At 42.7% G+C, this 17,207-nt stretch overlaps 1 long non-coding RNA gene across 1 annotated transcript in view; it reads right to left on the bottom strand.

Moving 5' to 3' along the window:
• Positions 1-1,890: 1,890 nt before the first annotated feature.
• The window catches only part of LOC118010588, a 36,013-nt gene continuing 20,696 nt past the window's right edge, over positions 1,891-17,207 (bottom strand). The window contains exons 2-4 of the long non-coding RNA XR_004679250.1: positions 6,752-6,864; positions 6,565-6,660; positions 1,891-1,914 (exon numbers count right to left, since the gene is read on the bottom strand). This is a non-coding gene — a long non-coding RNA (uncharacterized LOC118010588). The remainder of the gene's footprint in view (positions 1,915-6,564; positions 6,661-6,751; positions 6,865-17,207) is intronic.

Raw genomic sequence — 17,207 nt, 5'->3', positions numbered from 1 at the left:
AGACACAGAGTAGTGACCACTTGACAGGTCCCCCTGATAATGCTACTGACTACTTTTTTTTTTTTATAGATTTTATTTATTTATTTGACAGAGAGAGAGACAGCGAGAGCAGGAACATAAGCAGGGGGAGTGGGAGAGGGAGAAGCAGGCTTCCCGCCGAGCAGGGAGCCCGATGCGGGGCTCGATCCCAGGATCCTGGGATCATGACCTGAGCCAAAGGCAGACGCTTAACGACTGAGCCACCCAGGCGCCCGCTACTGACTATTTAAACCTAAAATGGCAGCGCAATTACCATCTCACATAATGTGTTTTCCAACCAATGTCAACACGGCTGCGCTATTGCTCAAACTCTTTCTTTTGTGGAATTTTCAATTTCCTTTTTGGAAATTACCAACGGTGACTGAAGCCATTTTTGTCTTGGTGTACGAGAAGAGAGAATATTTTTGGAGGTGTCCTTTTCCCTTCCCAGAACTAGGTTTCCGCTCTTCTCTTTCTTCCCCTCTGCCAAGTGCAGTCACCCCGCCTCCCAGATCTGAGAGCTAGCCCACATGGGAGGTGCCCCTCACAGTTCTTTCTCAGACGTTTTAAAGTTCTGAGTCATGCCCTTCCTTAACTGGGAGCTACACTTATCTCTTCATTAGCCATGTTTTGTTTTCTCTGAAGACTTAACCTGCACGGTTTTCTGTGTGAATACCTTCTCCAAGTCACTCTGGGTGCCTGTACTCGGCTTCACACGATGTACACAGGTCAGTTTATACTTGGATCTCAAAATTCCTCTTCTTATGAATTATTGCGTGCACACGATCTTTTTTCTTAAGATTTTTACTAAAATCTTAATTTTAATAAAGGGAGGAGGGGCAGAAGGAGAGGGAGAGAGAGTGTCTTAAGCAGACTCTGCTGAGCACAAGCCTGGCTTGACCTGAGCTGAGACTAAGAGTCGGACACTTAACTGACTACACCACCCAGGCACCCCCTGATCTTTATAAATCTTTGAAAATATATTTCTTAGGATTGTAGAGTTCTCTTATTTAGAAATTTTGCTATTGGATACATCAGCCTTGTTGAACCATGATAGTTTGATAGCAGTGGGCAATATAAGTGTTCTAGAATTTATGATGGTCCACAGAAATTAGATCATGGACTCGTAAAGGGAAAGCTTTGTTGGAAAAATCTCAGTCTCTACCCTTTGTAATGGTTATGGATTTTATGGTAGAAGTAGAGGTAAAAGATTCTGAAAACTCCACAGAAAAATGCTACCCTTCTCAGCAAGAGAGACAATAAAGGGCTCTCAAGAACACTGCTGATTAAAGGAATAGTAAAAATATGCCATAGAGAAGGCAGCAATCCTTCCAGAAAAGTGACTGCAGGTGTTCAAGGATATTAAAACCACATTTTGTAAAAGAAAGTCCTCCCAGAAAATACAAATAAGAGATATATTCTTGAGATGTATTATCTATTGATGGTTCATTTTTTTCATTACATCAAAAATATTGTCATATAAAGTATCTCAGGTAGTCAAAATGTCAAAAAATAAGCATTTTATGCAACAGCTATTAACTCTACTTACTACATTATGCTAATACTGATGTGACAACATATTACTGAATTTAGGGATCAGTAGTGAAATCTTCAGAATAAAAAATATTGAATTACAAATTAGTTTGCACTACTTCTATTTTGAAAACCTTTCTCTATTTAGATTCTGCCATGTCTAAGAAAAAATGGAAACTTTGCCCACCTTGGTATGTCCCAATTAATGAATTGTATTAGAAACAGAATTTCAATAAATATTCATTTCTTCATTCTTTCAATAAACAGGCATTAGGCACATATTTGGCTCATGTCAGGCACAGTACTAGGCACTGGGGTTGCAAAGATGAAGGGGGCACAGTCCTTGCCGTTGAGGGTCACAGTCTGATGAAAACAGGCAAACAAATAATTAGTGCACAATAGAGGACTGTAGCTAATTCTTACTGAGTGTATCAGTCTAGATTATTTTTGAGCTGTCCTAAAGGATGATAAGCAGTTTGCCTGATGGGCAAGAGAAGGAAGGGTCCTCCAGGCAGAAGGAACAGTATTTGCAATGATACGAGAGGCTGAGAAAGAGCATAAGAACAGGCAACAATAGTTGCTTAATGTGGCTGGATCCCAGGGGATCTTTGGGAGGTGAGGCTGGAGAAGCAGGCAGGGTCCAGGCCATGGAAGGTCTTGATCCCTGCTAGGGAATTTAGGCTTTATCAAAGTCAGGAGAAGCTGAAGGAATTTAAATAAGGAAGTGGGATGATCAGATTTGCATTTTAGGAAAATGGCTTTGGTGGCAATGTAGTTGGAGTAAATGAGGCAGGGTTGGAGACCAGTGTTTGGAGGTTACTACAAGGGTTTGAGCAAGAATGATGATTACTCACACGTCCTGAGTGCTAACACATGTGTTACGCACTTGACATATGTTATCTAATATATTTTTTTTTAGAGAGAGAGAGAGGGTGGGCAGAGGGAGAGAGAAATTTTTTTTTTAAATGAAGATTTCTTTATGAAATATTTTAGGCACAGAGAAAGTTATAAAGAATATTATAATAAACATCCACATTCTTCTCACACAGCTTTATCAAATCTTTTTTTTTAATTTTTTATTAACATATAATGTATTATTTGTTTCAAGGGTACAGGTCTGTGATTCATCAGTCTTACACAATTCACAGCACTCACCATAGCACATACCCTCCCCAATGTCCATCACCCAGCCACCCCATCCCTCCCACCACCCTCCACTCCAGCAACCCTCAGTTTGTTTCCTGAGATTAAGAGTCTCTTATGGTTTGTCTCCCTCTCTGGTTTCATCTTGTTTCATTGTTCCCTCCCTTCCCCTATGCTCCTCTGTCTTGTTTCTCAAATTCTTCATAACAGTGAGATCATACGATACTTGTCTTTCTCTGATTGACTTATTTCGCTTAGCGTAATACCCTCTAGTTCCATCCACGTCATTGCAAATGGCAAGATTTCATTTTTTTGATGGCTGCATAATATTCCATTGTAGATAGATACCACATCTTTTTTTTTTTTTTAAAGGTTTTATTTATTTGACAGAGAGACACAGTGAGAGAGGGAACACAAGCAGGGGGAGTGGGAGAGGGAGAAGCAGGCTTCCCCAAGGAGCAGGGAGCCTGATGCAGGGCTCGATCCCAGGACCCTGGGATCATGACCTGAGCCGAAGGCAGGCCCTTAACGACTGAGCCACCCAGGCACCCCGATACCACATCTTCTTTATCCATTCATCTGTTGATGGACATCTTGGCTCTTTCCATAGTTTGGCTATTGTGGACATTGCTGCTATAAACATTGGGGTGCATGTACCCCTTCGGATCACTACTTTTGTATCTTTGGGGTAAATACCCAGTAGTACAATTGCTGGGTCGTAGGGTAGCTCTATTTTCAACTTTTTGAGGAACCTCCATACTTTTTTCCAGAGTGGCTGCACCAGCTTGCATTCCCACCAACAGCGTAGGAGGGTTCCCCTTTCTCTGCATCCTCACCAACATCTGTCATCTGTTAATTTTAGCCATTCTGACTGGTGTGAGGTCGTATCTCATTGAGGTTTTGATTTGTATTGGGAAAGAGAGAATCTTAAGCAGGCTCCACACTCAGCACAGAGCCCAACACCAGGCTCGATCTCACAACCCTGAGATCATGACCTGAGCTGAAATCAAGAGTCAGACGCTTAACCAACTGAGCCCCCACCCAGGTGCCCCTTTATGTTATCTAATTTAATCCTCACAGTGATCCTATAGGGTAATGTATTAGTCAGGGTGGGTTAGGTTATGCTGTGACAAGAAACAGCCCCCAAATCATTAAGCAAAATAATTCTTTGCTCATGCCACATGTCCCATGTAGGTTGGCCAGGGGGCAATGCTCCTCACAGTCACATAGAAACCCAGGATAATGGAGGTTCCATTTCAATATATACCTCACAGCTTTGAGAAAGGACCATCACCGCAGTGGGAAGTGAATGTGGCTCATTGTGTCTGGGCTCCGAAAGCTTCTGCCCAAGCGTCACACAGCCACAGTCAAGTCCAGGGAGGCAGCAAAGTACAATCCTACCATGTGCCCAAAAGGAGAATCAGGAATATTTATTTATTTTACTTTTTAAAGGTCTATTGATTTGAGAGAGAGAGAGAGCATGCACACATGAGTGAGGAGAGGGGCAGAGGGAGAAGGAGAGAAGCAGACTCCCCCCTGAGCACAGAGCCTGTTGTGGGGCTTGATCCCAGCACTCTGGGATCATGACCTGAGCTGAAGGCAGACGCTTAACTGACTGAGCCACCCAGGTGTCCCACATGTATAATTTTTTTTTTTTTCATTCGACAGAGAGAGAGTCAGTGAAAGAGGGAACACAAGCAGGGGAAGTGGGAGAGGGAGAAGCAGGCCCCCTGCGGAACAGGGAGCCCCACGTGGGGCCCGATCCCAGGACCCCGGGACCACGACCCGAGCCGAAGGCAGACGCCCAACGACTGAGCCACCCAGGCGCCCCCCACATGTATAATTTTTTATGGTAATACTGGAGAATACAGGTGATAAATTTTAAAAGCTTAGGCTCTGGATTCTGTTGTCTTCCTTTGAAAAGTTATAATTTTTGTTCTAGTAAGCAGTTCAATTATTGATTGGCCACTTTGAACTTGTGCAGGTTTTTCTTCTTTTTTTCCCCCCACTTTGTTAGTGCCGATCATCGGAAAAGTCCCAGATATCTTCCCAATCCTCTGTAATTTAGTGCACTCAACCTTCAAACCATTTCCCCTGTGGGTCTCATCAAGGTTTAGTTTTAGGCATTATTTAGGCTTCCTCTAGGGCAGTGACTCTTGAACTATAGCATGTATTGGAATCATCCAAAGAGCCTGTCAAAATACAAACTTCTGGGCTTCTTCTCCCGAATTTCTGATCCAGAAGATCAGAGGTGGGGCCCCAGAGTTTGCATTTCCAACAGGGTCTCTAACAAACTTGCAGGTGCTGCTGCTGGTGGTCAAGGGACAACGATCCAAGAACTATTGCTCTAGAATACGGTCCTTATTTTTTAAAGTGGGTTTTTTCTAGTGTCCTCACTGGATGCCTAAGGTATTATTAACGAAGTATTCATATGGCTTTCCAGTTAGGCTGAGCCAAAACTCTGATGACCCCTATTACGGCTCGGACTCTAATATCCATGCTCAGCCTTCAACCCACAGAAGCTGGCATTTGGTAATCCTTGGAGAGTCTCACCTTACCCATGTACAACCCAGGACTTGGCCAAGTACTCAAGAGCCCTCCCTCTACAAAGTTTCCCCCTCTCCCGTGTCCTACCTTACAGAATCCAGCCGCACAGCTGCCCCAAATTCTGATCTCTGCCTCTCAATTCAGCCAGTCCTCTAACTCACTGCCCTCAGATAAAGGGCCAGAGTGATTCTGGGCCTCACCTCTTGAGTTTCTCTTCACTTAAGGGCCACAGACTTGGGTCCTGGAACAACTGACTCATGTATTTTGTCCCGTTTAATATTTTTTTTTTAAAGATTTTATTTATTTATTCATGAGAGACAGAGAGAGAGAGGCAGAGGGAGAAGCAGGCTCCCAAGGAGCAGGGAGCCCGATGTGGGACTCGATCCCAGGACCCTGAGATCATGACCTGAGCCGAAGGCAGACGCTTAACCATCTGAGCCACCCAGGCGCCCCCGTTTAATATTTTTAAAACAACGCTGGGTGGCTAGACCGGTACCAGTTTCTACTCCATCATAGCCAGGGATGGGAGGCCTGGTTTTAGATCTTTTGAATTTAAGGAGCCTTGGACTATCCAGATAGAGATATCAACAACAAAAGGTTAGCCTAGAGATAAAAGTTTACAAGGTATCCATGTATCGATAGTGGTTGGGAATAGGGGCATGAATCACATAGGTTATACAAAATCAGAAGCGTAGAGGATCAAAGAGAGAATCTTGGGGGCACTGCCAATTTTTCAGGGGTGGGTGAAAGAGGATTGGCAAAAGAGGCATATCAGGAGTGGTCCAAGAGGCAGAAGAGCCATGTCCTGGAAGTCAATGGAGGAGGGTTCTAAAAAAATATTTTGAATTCTTACTATGTCTCCCCCATGTGCTAAGAGGTTTACCAAAAAAACATTTAAAAAAAATATTTCAAGCAACCCAATAATATAGTACTATTATCAATCCCATTTTATAGATAAGGATGAGCATGAAGATGAAGAACCTGACCCGTTAAGTAACTTGTGTAACATCATGCAGCTGGTAAGCGGCCGAGCAGGACTTGAATCCGGGAATTCGGACTCCGAGACTCAAAAACACCACAATGTTCTGCCTCATTCCAAAATAGGAGAGGATGACATATGCCACTGGCTGGCCAAGAAGCTGAGGATTGAAAAGTGCCCGTGGGATTAGGTATTAGGGCCACTGGTGAGCTCAGCAAGAACTCACTGCAGTAAACAGTAGGTGCTAATTAACTGCTCAATTTTATCAGCTCCTGGGCTTAACCCCTTATTTGAGCCAGCAGAGTGCCATACACGTGGCATCTCCCAGCCCTTGCTTGCCTTACCTTCCTCCTCAGAAACCTGCTCCAGGCTTCTCCTCAGAAAGAGGAGACCCACTCCCTAGTTGCATTCAGGGAAGGCGAGATCCGTGCTCCAGCCTCCTAAGGGGGTGAAGAGAAGTGGGAGGTGACTATTTATAACTCACTACCTGTGCCCAGGCACAGATTTATATGCATTTGAACATATCATCACCTCAATTATCTATGCTCAGATTAGCCTTAGCAATTCTTCAAGCTCTCACAGCTGTCTTCAGGTGTTCAGGGGATTATTATGGGGAGATGTTGATCAGCTGTTTTCCATGGCTTCTGTGGGCAGAACAAAAGAAAAGAGGCTTAAATGTCAGCAAGGGATTTAGATGTAAGTGAGAACTCTGTGGGACAGGGAGGTCCTGCGTACCCAAGCAAGGGTTTCCAGCCTTTCTGTCTTAGTTAGCCCTAAATATTCCCTTCCCCACCATACCACCTCTTCCTTGGTTTTCTGACAAAAGAGACAAAAACAGTAACAGCAAATTCTTATGTAGTTCTTACTTCATGCCAGGCACTGTTATTAAGGTTTTTACTCATATTCACTTATCCAAGACTCACAACAACACGATGAGATAAGTACTATTGCTATCCCCATTTTACAGGTACGAAAACTGAGATACGGGGTGAATAACTTGCCAAAGGTCACACGACCGATAAAAACATTTCAAGCCTTATGCCAAAGTCCATCCTCTTCAGCACTACCCTATACTGCTCTCTGTATGTGTGACACTAGAACAGAATTTGGTATCAGGCAGAGCAGGGAGAAATGCTAGCTAGCAATTGGGTATGGAGGCTGTAGTCGATTGTGACAAAATGACCCGAACTGATCCGTGCTCCCTGAATTTATGCCTACATGTAGTCCCCTTCCACACTGAGTCTGTGCCATCCCAATGACTCACTTGGCCAACAGCATGTGATGGAAACAACTTTCTGGGACTTCAAACCCAGGCTTTAAGAGGTCTGGAGCTTCTACTTTCTCTGTCAGAACCTAACTGCCTTATAAAGAAGTACAGTCTGTCTACCTGTAGAGAGGACACATGTAGAGAGAAGACTTGGAGGCCAAGAGGCCATGTGGAGAAGAACAGAGGCACCTCAGCTAAGAGCCAGCACCCAAGTGGCAAAGGAAGCCATCTTGGATCCTCTAGTCCCAGCTGGCCTGTCCCAGGAGACACCACATAGGGCAAAGATGGGCTGAACCTGCTGAGCCCTGCCCAAATCCTAACTCTAGACTTTTGGGGTTTTGGGGGGTTTGTTTGTTTTGTTTGTTTTTACAGATTGAAAAAAGTTTCAAACATTATTGTAGAGGTTTCTGCGAAGGTATTTTTTTGATGAGCCAAATCCTAACTCTAAAAGGGCTGTGGTTTTAAGCCAGTTTCTTTTTTATTGTGGTGAAATATACATAACATAAAATTTTATCATTTTAGCCATTCTAAGTGTATAGTTCTATGGCACTAAGTTCATTTGCATTGGTGTGCAGCCATCACACCATCCATCTCCAGGACTTTTTCATCATCTCAGACTGAAACTCTGTCCCCGTGAAACACTATTTCTCCCTCCTTCAAACCCCTGGTAACCACTATTCTACTTTCAGTGTCTATGAATTTAAGTCCATAGATTTTAAGGTAGCAACATATAACTTCATAGAGATACTGACAGACTTAATCATCTGCTTTTAGAATGTATTGATGTGTTTCTTAGTTTATTAACTACCAGAGAGTTGTAGAAGCAGCAGGAACCCTCCCAGAGCTTCAGCTTGCTGCATTATTTGTACATGTAATTCTAATGCATCATGGCCTATAGTGTTATAGGTAAAATTATAATACCTAACATTCACTTTAAAGTTGAAAAGGCAGTTTCACACTTAATGTATCATTTGCCTTTCACAACAGCCTTGGAGGTAGAATTAATTTTTTTTCCTTTTATAGATCAGGGAATTGAGGATCAAAGGGTTTAAGTGACTTGCTCAAGGTCACAGCATAGAGAGAACAGGTTGGTCTGCAACCATTTATTGATCATTCCTGCTGGGTAAGGGAGATTGCGGGGGCACCCAAAAGATAATTCAGCAGCTTGAAAAAGGAGACACAAGCCTGGTCCTCAAACAACATCTGCTCGCCTAGGACACACCCATGGATATGCCCACAGGAGAATCCTTTGATCGTGCAGACTATCAACCAAGATGGCTCCCAATGAAATGTTTTATAGGGTGTGGCTGGGTCCTATATTAAGAAACAGATATGCTTGGCCGTATATTGGGCAGGAAGAGCATGACGAGGCAAGCCAGGTATGTCTCCATTGAGTAAAGCCACAGACTCATGCCCATTCATAAATCAATTCAGTGGGTCACAAGCTATATATATTTTTTAAATGAAATAGAGCAGAATTCATTGAAGTAGTAAGGGCAAGTGTTTTTCTGAGGAATTTATTTCTGTAATATTGTATATACATTTCGTAGTCATGTTATTTGGGACTTGGGTCACAATATGAAATGTATTTCTTACCATGGTGTGAATGCTTGAAAACAAGCCCTATCCCAGTTCTTTCCTGGCCATGGCCTTCCTCAAAGTGCAGAAGCCTTCTGCAGTCTCTAGGGGAACTATAGCCGGTCTACATGCACTGGCCTATTGCAAACAGTAGAAAAGGGGTGTAATTTTAGCACAAGGACAACACTCCAGAGGCTGGTTTGGAATGGCTGAAATTGTTGTATGTAAAATTTTGCCCGGGTGCCCAAAGTGACTTATGACACAGAGACGTGGTGACACGATTCTAAAAGCGCTGGATTAGTCAGGGAAACTGAGGTTCCATCTTTGGTTCTGCATCAAATGCCTGTAATTCCTTAAAATTTTCTGGGCTTTGTTCCCTCATCTCTGGCAAGAGGGAAGATCAGACTAAATTATCTTTAGGGAAAGTTTCCAACCAAGAGAAGGAATGCTGGTAAGATTTAGGTCACTGCCTCCTCATTTTCCCAAGGAGGGGCACTGCAATAGGGAATGCAGAGGGAAAGTCAGTCTCTCTTTTGAAAAAAAAGTGAGACCAGGGATGCCTGGGTGACTCAGTTGGTTAAGCGTCTGCCTTCGGCTCAGGTCATGATCCCAGGGTCCTGGGATCGAGTCCCACATCGGGCTCCTTGCTCAGTGGGGAGCCTGCTTCTCCCTCTGCCTGCCTCTCCCCCCGCTTATGCTTTCTCTTTCTCTCTCTCTCTGACAAATAAATCTTAAAAAAAAAAAAAAGAAAAGAAAAAAGTGAGTCCAGTTTTTTGTTTGTTTATGTGTTTTCCAAGGTTGATAAGGACAGACAAACACTGTCTTTGAAAGATAACAAATGTACATTTCTGGTTTGAGGCTGAAGACTTAACCTTGAGTACCCCATCCAGGTCAGGTGTCTACAATCATGAAACTTACATCATTTTAGTTTCATGAATTAAACAATAAACTATAATTGTCTAGGTCCAAAGTATGATGGTGAAGTCACAGCACCCCAATCACATATAAAATTTTGTCCCTGTAATTAAGCCATGAAGGTAGTTGGAATTCCTTGAAAGTTAAAGGCACGCAATCGTGGTGATTCTTTACCCTGAACTTAGGAAACATGAATTCCTTGGTGGCAGGATTTCGATCCTGGAGCCCATGTCAGGTGAGGGGGGGCTGGGCCAGTGACCACTGGCAGTTCCTGGACGTTAAGAGAGGCTCCATGGCAGAAGAGAAGGAGCCTGGACATTGCCAACAGCCCTTGTTTAAAAAGAAAAGAAGAATCGTAGAGTCTCAGCAATAATGGCTCTGCTTCTGCCAATATCGGCAGAGAAACAGGTGCAGAGAGCTCTGAAGAGCACTTCCAGCCTAAGTCGTGGCCCAAGAAATGTCCCAGAAGCCCATGCTCCTTGACCTGCTGGGCTGAATCTGGAGTGTTTCCAGGTATACTCAAAGCGGTCTAGGAATGACATGGGAACGTAGCAGCTTTGTTTGCAACTTAGGAGTAGAAATTGTTTTTCATTAAACAGAAAAATATCCTTGTCTGTTTGCATTTCAAACAAAGTAATGCTGTTTGGGGACTGATAATAAGAAAATACATTCTCATTGGGAAACTCCGCATCTTTGTACAATTTCGGGAGAGTATAAAGGAATTGTTCGAATTGCTTTGTTTTTCCTTTCTCATGGTATAGAGAAGTTTATGTGATTTAATGACTTTTTTATGGTAATTTTTTAAGAACATATTCAAACCAGATGCCGTTTAGTAGACTTGAATATTGCTTAACTCTCTGGAATGATAAAAAGCACAGGTGGGCACAAACTGAAGAGGAAAGTAAGAAAAGATTTATTCAAGGGCAGTGAATTATATTATTAGGCCCGTGACTACTTCCCATCCCCCAAACTAACCCCAAACCCAGCTTATCTGAGTAAACCAAAGGGAATTTAATCTTAGCCCCTACTATGTATTCTGTACATTCTGGCTGACATTGTAGACCCTGTTAGAAATCTGGTTGGCTTCTAAGCGCATGCAATACTAGAGTGAAGAAATAGTATAGATAACTATCTCATTTTTCTTTCTCTCTGAAACATTGACAATGATTCATTGTAGAATGTCTCGGGACATTCGAGGAAGTTATCCACAAACATTTTGCAGAAATCTGTCAAGAGCTGATTATTGCAATTTATATTATGTGGCTATTTCATTCCCCAGGCTTCATGTGTTGCAAGATTAAAACACGCAGGGAAGACAATGCACTCTATAGGCTGCCAAACATGAACAACCAGTAGTCAAAGGGCAGGTTCAAAGTGTGGTGTTTTCAGCTCCTGAAAGGACAGAATGGTGACCTTAGGTGACACAGGCAGAACCACCAGACACACATCAGTCCCTTCCTAAACAGAGCAAACATTAGCCAGTAAAATGGGGGAAACCCGTTAACTCCATCTAATTGCTCAGGAATCCTTACACACGTGCCAATTTCCGCAGGATATGCCACATTCGAGTTCCCTGATATGCAAATAGAAATATCACAGACACTTGAAATTCATACATAAACTCCAAGCCCTTATTTCAGCAACTCAGTTTTACTCCTCTGTCACCAAAGGCACCAAGAGTTGTAATCAAGGCCTACACTGTAGGCAGGATTTGACCCTCTTCCCTGCTCCCCATCCTGCAGACCAGCTCCTGAGTCATGAAGTGCGTGAATAAAGATGCCAAGGCCCAGCCCCAAATGGAACGGTCACCGTTTGGAAACTGAATTCTGGGGTCCAGTAAGAAGATTCCACTTTAGCGGCACAAGGCACGGCAGGTTTGCCTGATTCTGAGAATCAACCACTCAAGGCAATTTTTGATTTTTTTTTTTTTTTTTTTGGTCTCAAGTCCTTTTACTATGTGTGAGAGACATATAGATCATTTAATTCTACTTGCTATTGAGTTTTGGTTCGTTTTTTTGTGTTTCAGATTTTATTTTATTATTTTATTTTTTTTAAGATTTTATTTATTTGGGCGCCTGGGTGGCTCAGTTGGTTAAGCGACTGCCTTCGGCTCAGGTCATGATCCTGGAGTCTCTGGATCGAGTCCCGCATCGGGCTTCCTGCTCGGCAGGGAGTCTGCTTCTCCCTCTGACCCTCCCCTCTCTCCTGTGCTCTCTCTCATTCTCTCTCTCAAATAAATAAATAAAATCTTTAAAAAAAAATTAAAAAAAAAAAAGATTTTATTTATTTGACAGAGAGAGACACAGCGAGAGAGGGAACACAAGCAGGGGGAGTGGGAGAGGGAGAAGCAGGCTTCCTGCAGAGCAAGGAGCCTGATGCAGGGAGCCTGATGCGGGGAGCCTGATGCAGGGAGCCCAATGCGGGGAGCCCGATGCGGGGAGCCCGATGCGGGACTCAATCCCAGGACGCTGGGATCATGACCTGAGCCGAAGGCAGACGCTTAATGACTGAGCCACCCAGGCGCCCCTTAAGATTTTATTTTTAAGTAATCTCCACACCCAATTCGAGGCTCAAACCCGCAGCCCTGAGATCAGGAGTCACATGCTCCACCAACTGAGCCAGCCAGGTGCCCAGCTATAGGGTTTCTTTTTGGGGCTTTCACTTGAGGGCACCTACATTCTCTCCCAGAAATAGACCAGTCTTGCCATGTCTCTTAATCTATACAGTAGCCTCATGCTTGCAAATGCCCAACGAACACTAGGTTAAAGTCTCTCTCATACTCTTCAACAAAGATGATGACATTTTCTTTCATAACATTGAACTCTGCATGTCAATCTTAATTAACTTATTTGCTTAGGTTAAAATTATATGAAGTACATTTAAGAGCATTTATGGATGCACACATTTAAAGTAAGCATTATACATATACACACACACACACATAAAATCAAAGCAACCATTTTTTTAAAAGTAAATTCTTTTTGAGAGCCTTAATTTCAACTAGTCCCCCATGACTCTGTGAATCATCTTTTTCCCGGGAAGATAATTTAAATGACTAAAGGTAGTCGGTTTGTCATGCCATAAAAACACATCTATAATTGAATATTTCTCTGCAGACGATAGTGTGCTGATGGTTTCCATAGAAATGCAAAGTCCAAAAATGCATTGAAGTTCCTTTCCTCACCTCTGTTGAACTTTCCTTTCATTACCGAGTGAAGAGAGATCACTCTTTCATTTTGTCGGGCATTTGAGAGATGCCGCCATTATGTTTCTGTTCATAACAATCTCTACGTGGGAATAGTATTATGTAGTCCACAAAGTTTGTGTTATTGCCTCATGATCCCCGCAACATCCTGAAGGTTGGGCAGAACAGGAATAGTTATTTCTGTTGACAGATGGGAAGCTGAAGCCCCTCGAGGTTTAAGTTACTTGCCTGAGGCTATATGGCACACACCAAATCACAAATTGAGATTCAAACCCAGACCTTCTGAATCCTAATCCACTCTTTTCTTTACTTTGTTCTTAAAAAAAAAAAAAAAAAAAAAGATGCTAGTGCTTTTGAGCCAGACTAAAAGTCTCATTTGCCTGGTTCCTTCTTTAAAATCTAAAAACAATAAATAGCTCAGCAGGTGAGTTTGACATAGGGTACGCCTCCATGTTACAACCAATGTAGGGTCACTCAACCCGGGGACTGGCAGTCTATGTACCGAATGACCAGGATAGAGTATTTGGGGGACAGTTTTATGGTCAGGCACCAGCTGCCCTGTGTGCACCCTTGGAGGAGTTCCAAAGCCCCGCAGTGGGGCTACAACCACCACATGTCCCCCCACCCCCCATCCAGCTCATGACTCCCAGCCATCTGGGCCGCTCCCTCATCCTCTAGCGCAGCACAAGAGTAGGGGAGAAGGTGGTCAGCACTGAAGAGCTGGTCCTGGGTGAAGGGTTGGCACAGCTCTTGTAGATACTTGAGGTGGGGGAAGAAATAGAAGATGGGAGAGAGTGGCAACAATTCTTGGAACTTTCCTCAAGGGAGGGTGACAGGAAGTTTTTGCACAAAGTAGCAGGACATGAAGCACTGGTCAGGGTTCCCCAGACTACAGTCAGTGAGCTAGGGAAGAAGGTAGAGAGGCCATCAAGTCCACCCTCTTTCATTCATTCATTCTATTCATTCGACAGGTGATCGTTGAACATCGACAGTGCTGAGGATATAGCAGGGAAGACATCAAAGTCCCTGCCCTCACTGAGTTTATGTTCTTGTGGGGAGTGAAGCAGTAAGCAAATAAATAAACGGTACGTCAGCTGGTGATACACATTGTAGACAACAGGAAAGCAGGGTAAGAGGAAAATGGCCCCTTGTCGGGGGCAGGAGGTACTATCTTATGTATGTTGGTTAGGGACCGATAATGACATTTGAACAGAAACTTGAAGCAAATGAGGGAAGAAGCCATGGGGATATCTGATGGAAAGAGAATCCCAGGCAGAGGGGACAGCCAGCGCAAAGGCTCTGCTACAGAGAATGATCGGCGTGTTTAAGGAACAGCTAGGCGGCTAGTGGGGTTGCTAGAGTGGCATGAGGGGAAAAATTGTAGGAGATGTGGTCAGAGAGATTGTGGGGCCCAGACCATATGGGGTCTTGGAGGCCACTGTTAAGCTGGAGTGAGACAGGGACCCTTGAGCAGGAAAATGATAGGCTCTGACTTTTTAAAGTACCCTTCTGCTGCTGTGTTAGAACCCACCTTGGGGCTTAGCCATGGAACATGATGGAAATCTATTTCATTCTTAAAAGACCCTGTACATGACTCAATTGCCTTCCTATTTTCCAGCTTGTTTTCTATGCTTCTCTCTAGCCAGGTTTTCATTATTTGTTTTATTTTCAATCATCGGATTCGTTAAAATTGTCTGATCTTGCCACCATCCCCTGCCAACCGCCGACTTAAAACTTTCCAAATGGTTTTCGTTCACACTTAGGGGAAAGCTCAAACTCCATCCTCTCGGCCTCAAAGGTCCTATAAGATTGAGTGCTTGCCCACGTCTCTCCTCTGTCTTCCTCTTCCTCTGTAGTCACAGTGGCTCTCTTTCAGTTCCTTCTGGTTCAAGGCCTTCCCCCAGATCAGTTCTTCTTCCGGATATGTTCTCCCTACGGCTGCGTGGTTTATCCTTGCATATCCTGTGCTCTGGCAATTTTTTGGATTAGTTAATTTATCAGTCAAATGTGGTACCAGATAAAACGAAGTCACCTCTGAATCCACTGTTTGGAGTTACTTCTGTTTTGGAAGGAAGCTAGGGATTCACTATCACTGAAATTCCATTCAGTATGATTTTATTAAGTTTTATTTATTCAAGTAATCTCTACCCCCTATGTGGGGCTTGAACTCATAACCCCGAGACCAAGAGTTGCATGCTCCTGCCACTGAGCCAGCCAGTCACCCCATTCAGTATTATTTTAGATTATGTGAATATATTTTGGAATACACATGATATTAATAAATTACATGCTCACATTTTGGAATAACTCTCCTAGATGTTATCATTCTAATTCACCTTCCCACATCATTGCAGCATGGTGAATTACATGAAATATCTTGTTAAATGAAGACTTGTTTGTCATAAATTGTAGTGTGGCTCTTGATTTATTATGGATTTCCCCATATGAGTATCTTATTAGCAATCTGAGAGGCTCATTCTCCCTGTGTTATCAGAACTATATTATTTTGTCTAATTCTTTGTTGATGTCTTCTTATTTTTTATTTTTATTTTTTTAAAGATTATTTATTATTTGCAAAAGAGATAGTGACAGAGAGAGAGTGAGAGCATGAGCAAGAGGGGAGAAGCAGAGAGAGAGAAGTAGGCTCCCCACTGAGCAGGGAGCCTGATGTGGGGCTTGATCCCAGGGCCCTGAGATCATGACCTAAGCCCAAGGCAGATGCTTAACTGACTGAGCCACCCAGGTGCCCCTGTTGATGTCTTTTAATATGTGCTGTTTAATATGTTACCCCAGCCATACATGTGGCTTTAAATTTTAAATTTTTAAGTTAATTAAAATTAAAATTTTAAAAACCTTTTCCTCAGCTCCCATGTGGTTGGTGGCTAATACATTGAATAGCCCAGATATAGAACATTTCTATCATTGAAGAAAGTTCTGTTGGACAGCATTGTTCTAGAGCCTCCCTCTCACACCTCCCTAGTGTTTGATTTATCTTCTCTTTCTAAGGAGATACCTGCAATGGGGTGACAATAACTCTATCAATTGTCTTTCTTTCAGTGCCTACTTTGTGCCAAGCAGTGTGGTAAGAGAGTACTTTATATATATATATATATATGAAAGTATATATGTATATATAAATGCATATTACATTATATAAGCACTATATATGTGTATATAGTCTTATTTATTCCTTATAGGATTAAACCATGAGCCAGCTCAGGGAGGCCATTTTATAACATCACTGTAATAAACCAGAAATTTGATGCCATTGACTCAGGTTTCCATACTCAACTCTTTAATCAACAGGCAAAATGTAAATTGGTCCCAATCCCATCAGATCATGGAGAACACTAGTGCAAATAAAAGACAATTCATGCCTGTGTGGATCTACGTCTTTTCAGAATCTGCAGGGCTTACAAGTTCAAGTACCATGGGGCATGAACCTGAGAACTAGACAGCCAGGGGACATTCAAAACTGGAACCAAACAATACATGGGTATAGCATTCTTTACTGAAAAAGACCAATTCATCCTTTATCATCTAAATTATAGAGCTTACAATATGTCCCCCCAGAAATAGTCTGCTTTTGAGATTTATATACACTAATGTGAGCACACAAAGGCAAGAACAAGACGAGAGATGTTTTTCAAGTAACAAAGACCTTTAAAATGTATTTTGAGTGATACTTAATAAATATATCCATGTAAATTAGCCGAATGCTTGGTAGCTGAGAGTAACTGACAGGGTTTTAAGTGATGAAAAAGCTGCAGAGTGAAAGGCAATTCCAAATAACTCACTGTAAGAAATCCCTTGTTTTGAACATTGAAAAACAGTGAACATTTCATTTTTTCAATAGCAAATCAGTTTCTCTTCATTCCCACTAACAATTAGTAAACAAATATGTAACGAATATTGGCTTGAAGCAAAGTCACCAAATTCATACCTGTGATGCCCTCATGTCTTGGCTTAGCACCAGAGCTAAATATGCTTATTGCCATTTTACAGATGGGAAAACTGAGGCT

This window comes from Mirounga leonina, unplaced genomic scaffold, assembly GCF_011800145.1.
Source record: "Mirounga leonina isolate KUSES-001 unplaced genomic scaffold, KU_Mleo_1.0 Mir_129, whole genome shotgun sequence".
Lineage (NCBI taxonomy): Eukaryota > Metazoa > Chordata > Mammalia > Carnivora > Phocidae > Mirounga > Mirounga leonina.
Note: the sequence above shows the minus strand (reverse complement) of the source record. Positions and strands in the feature narration are given on the sequence as shown.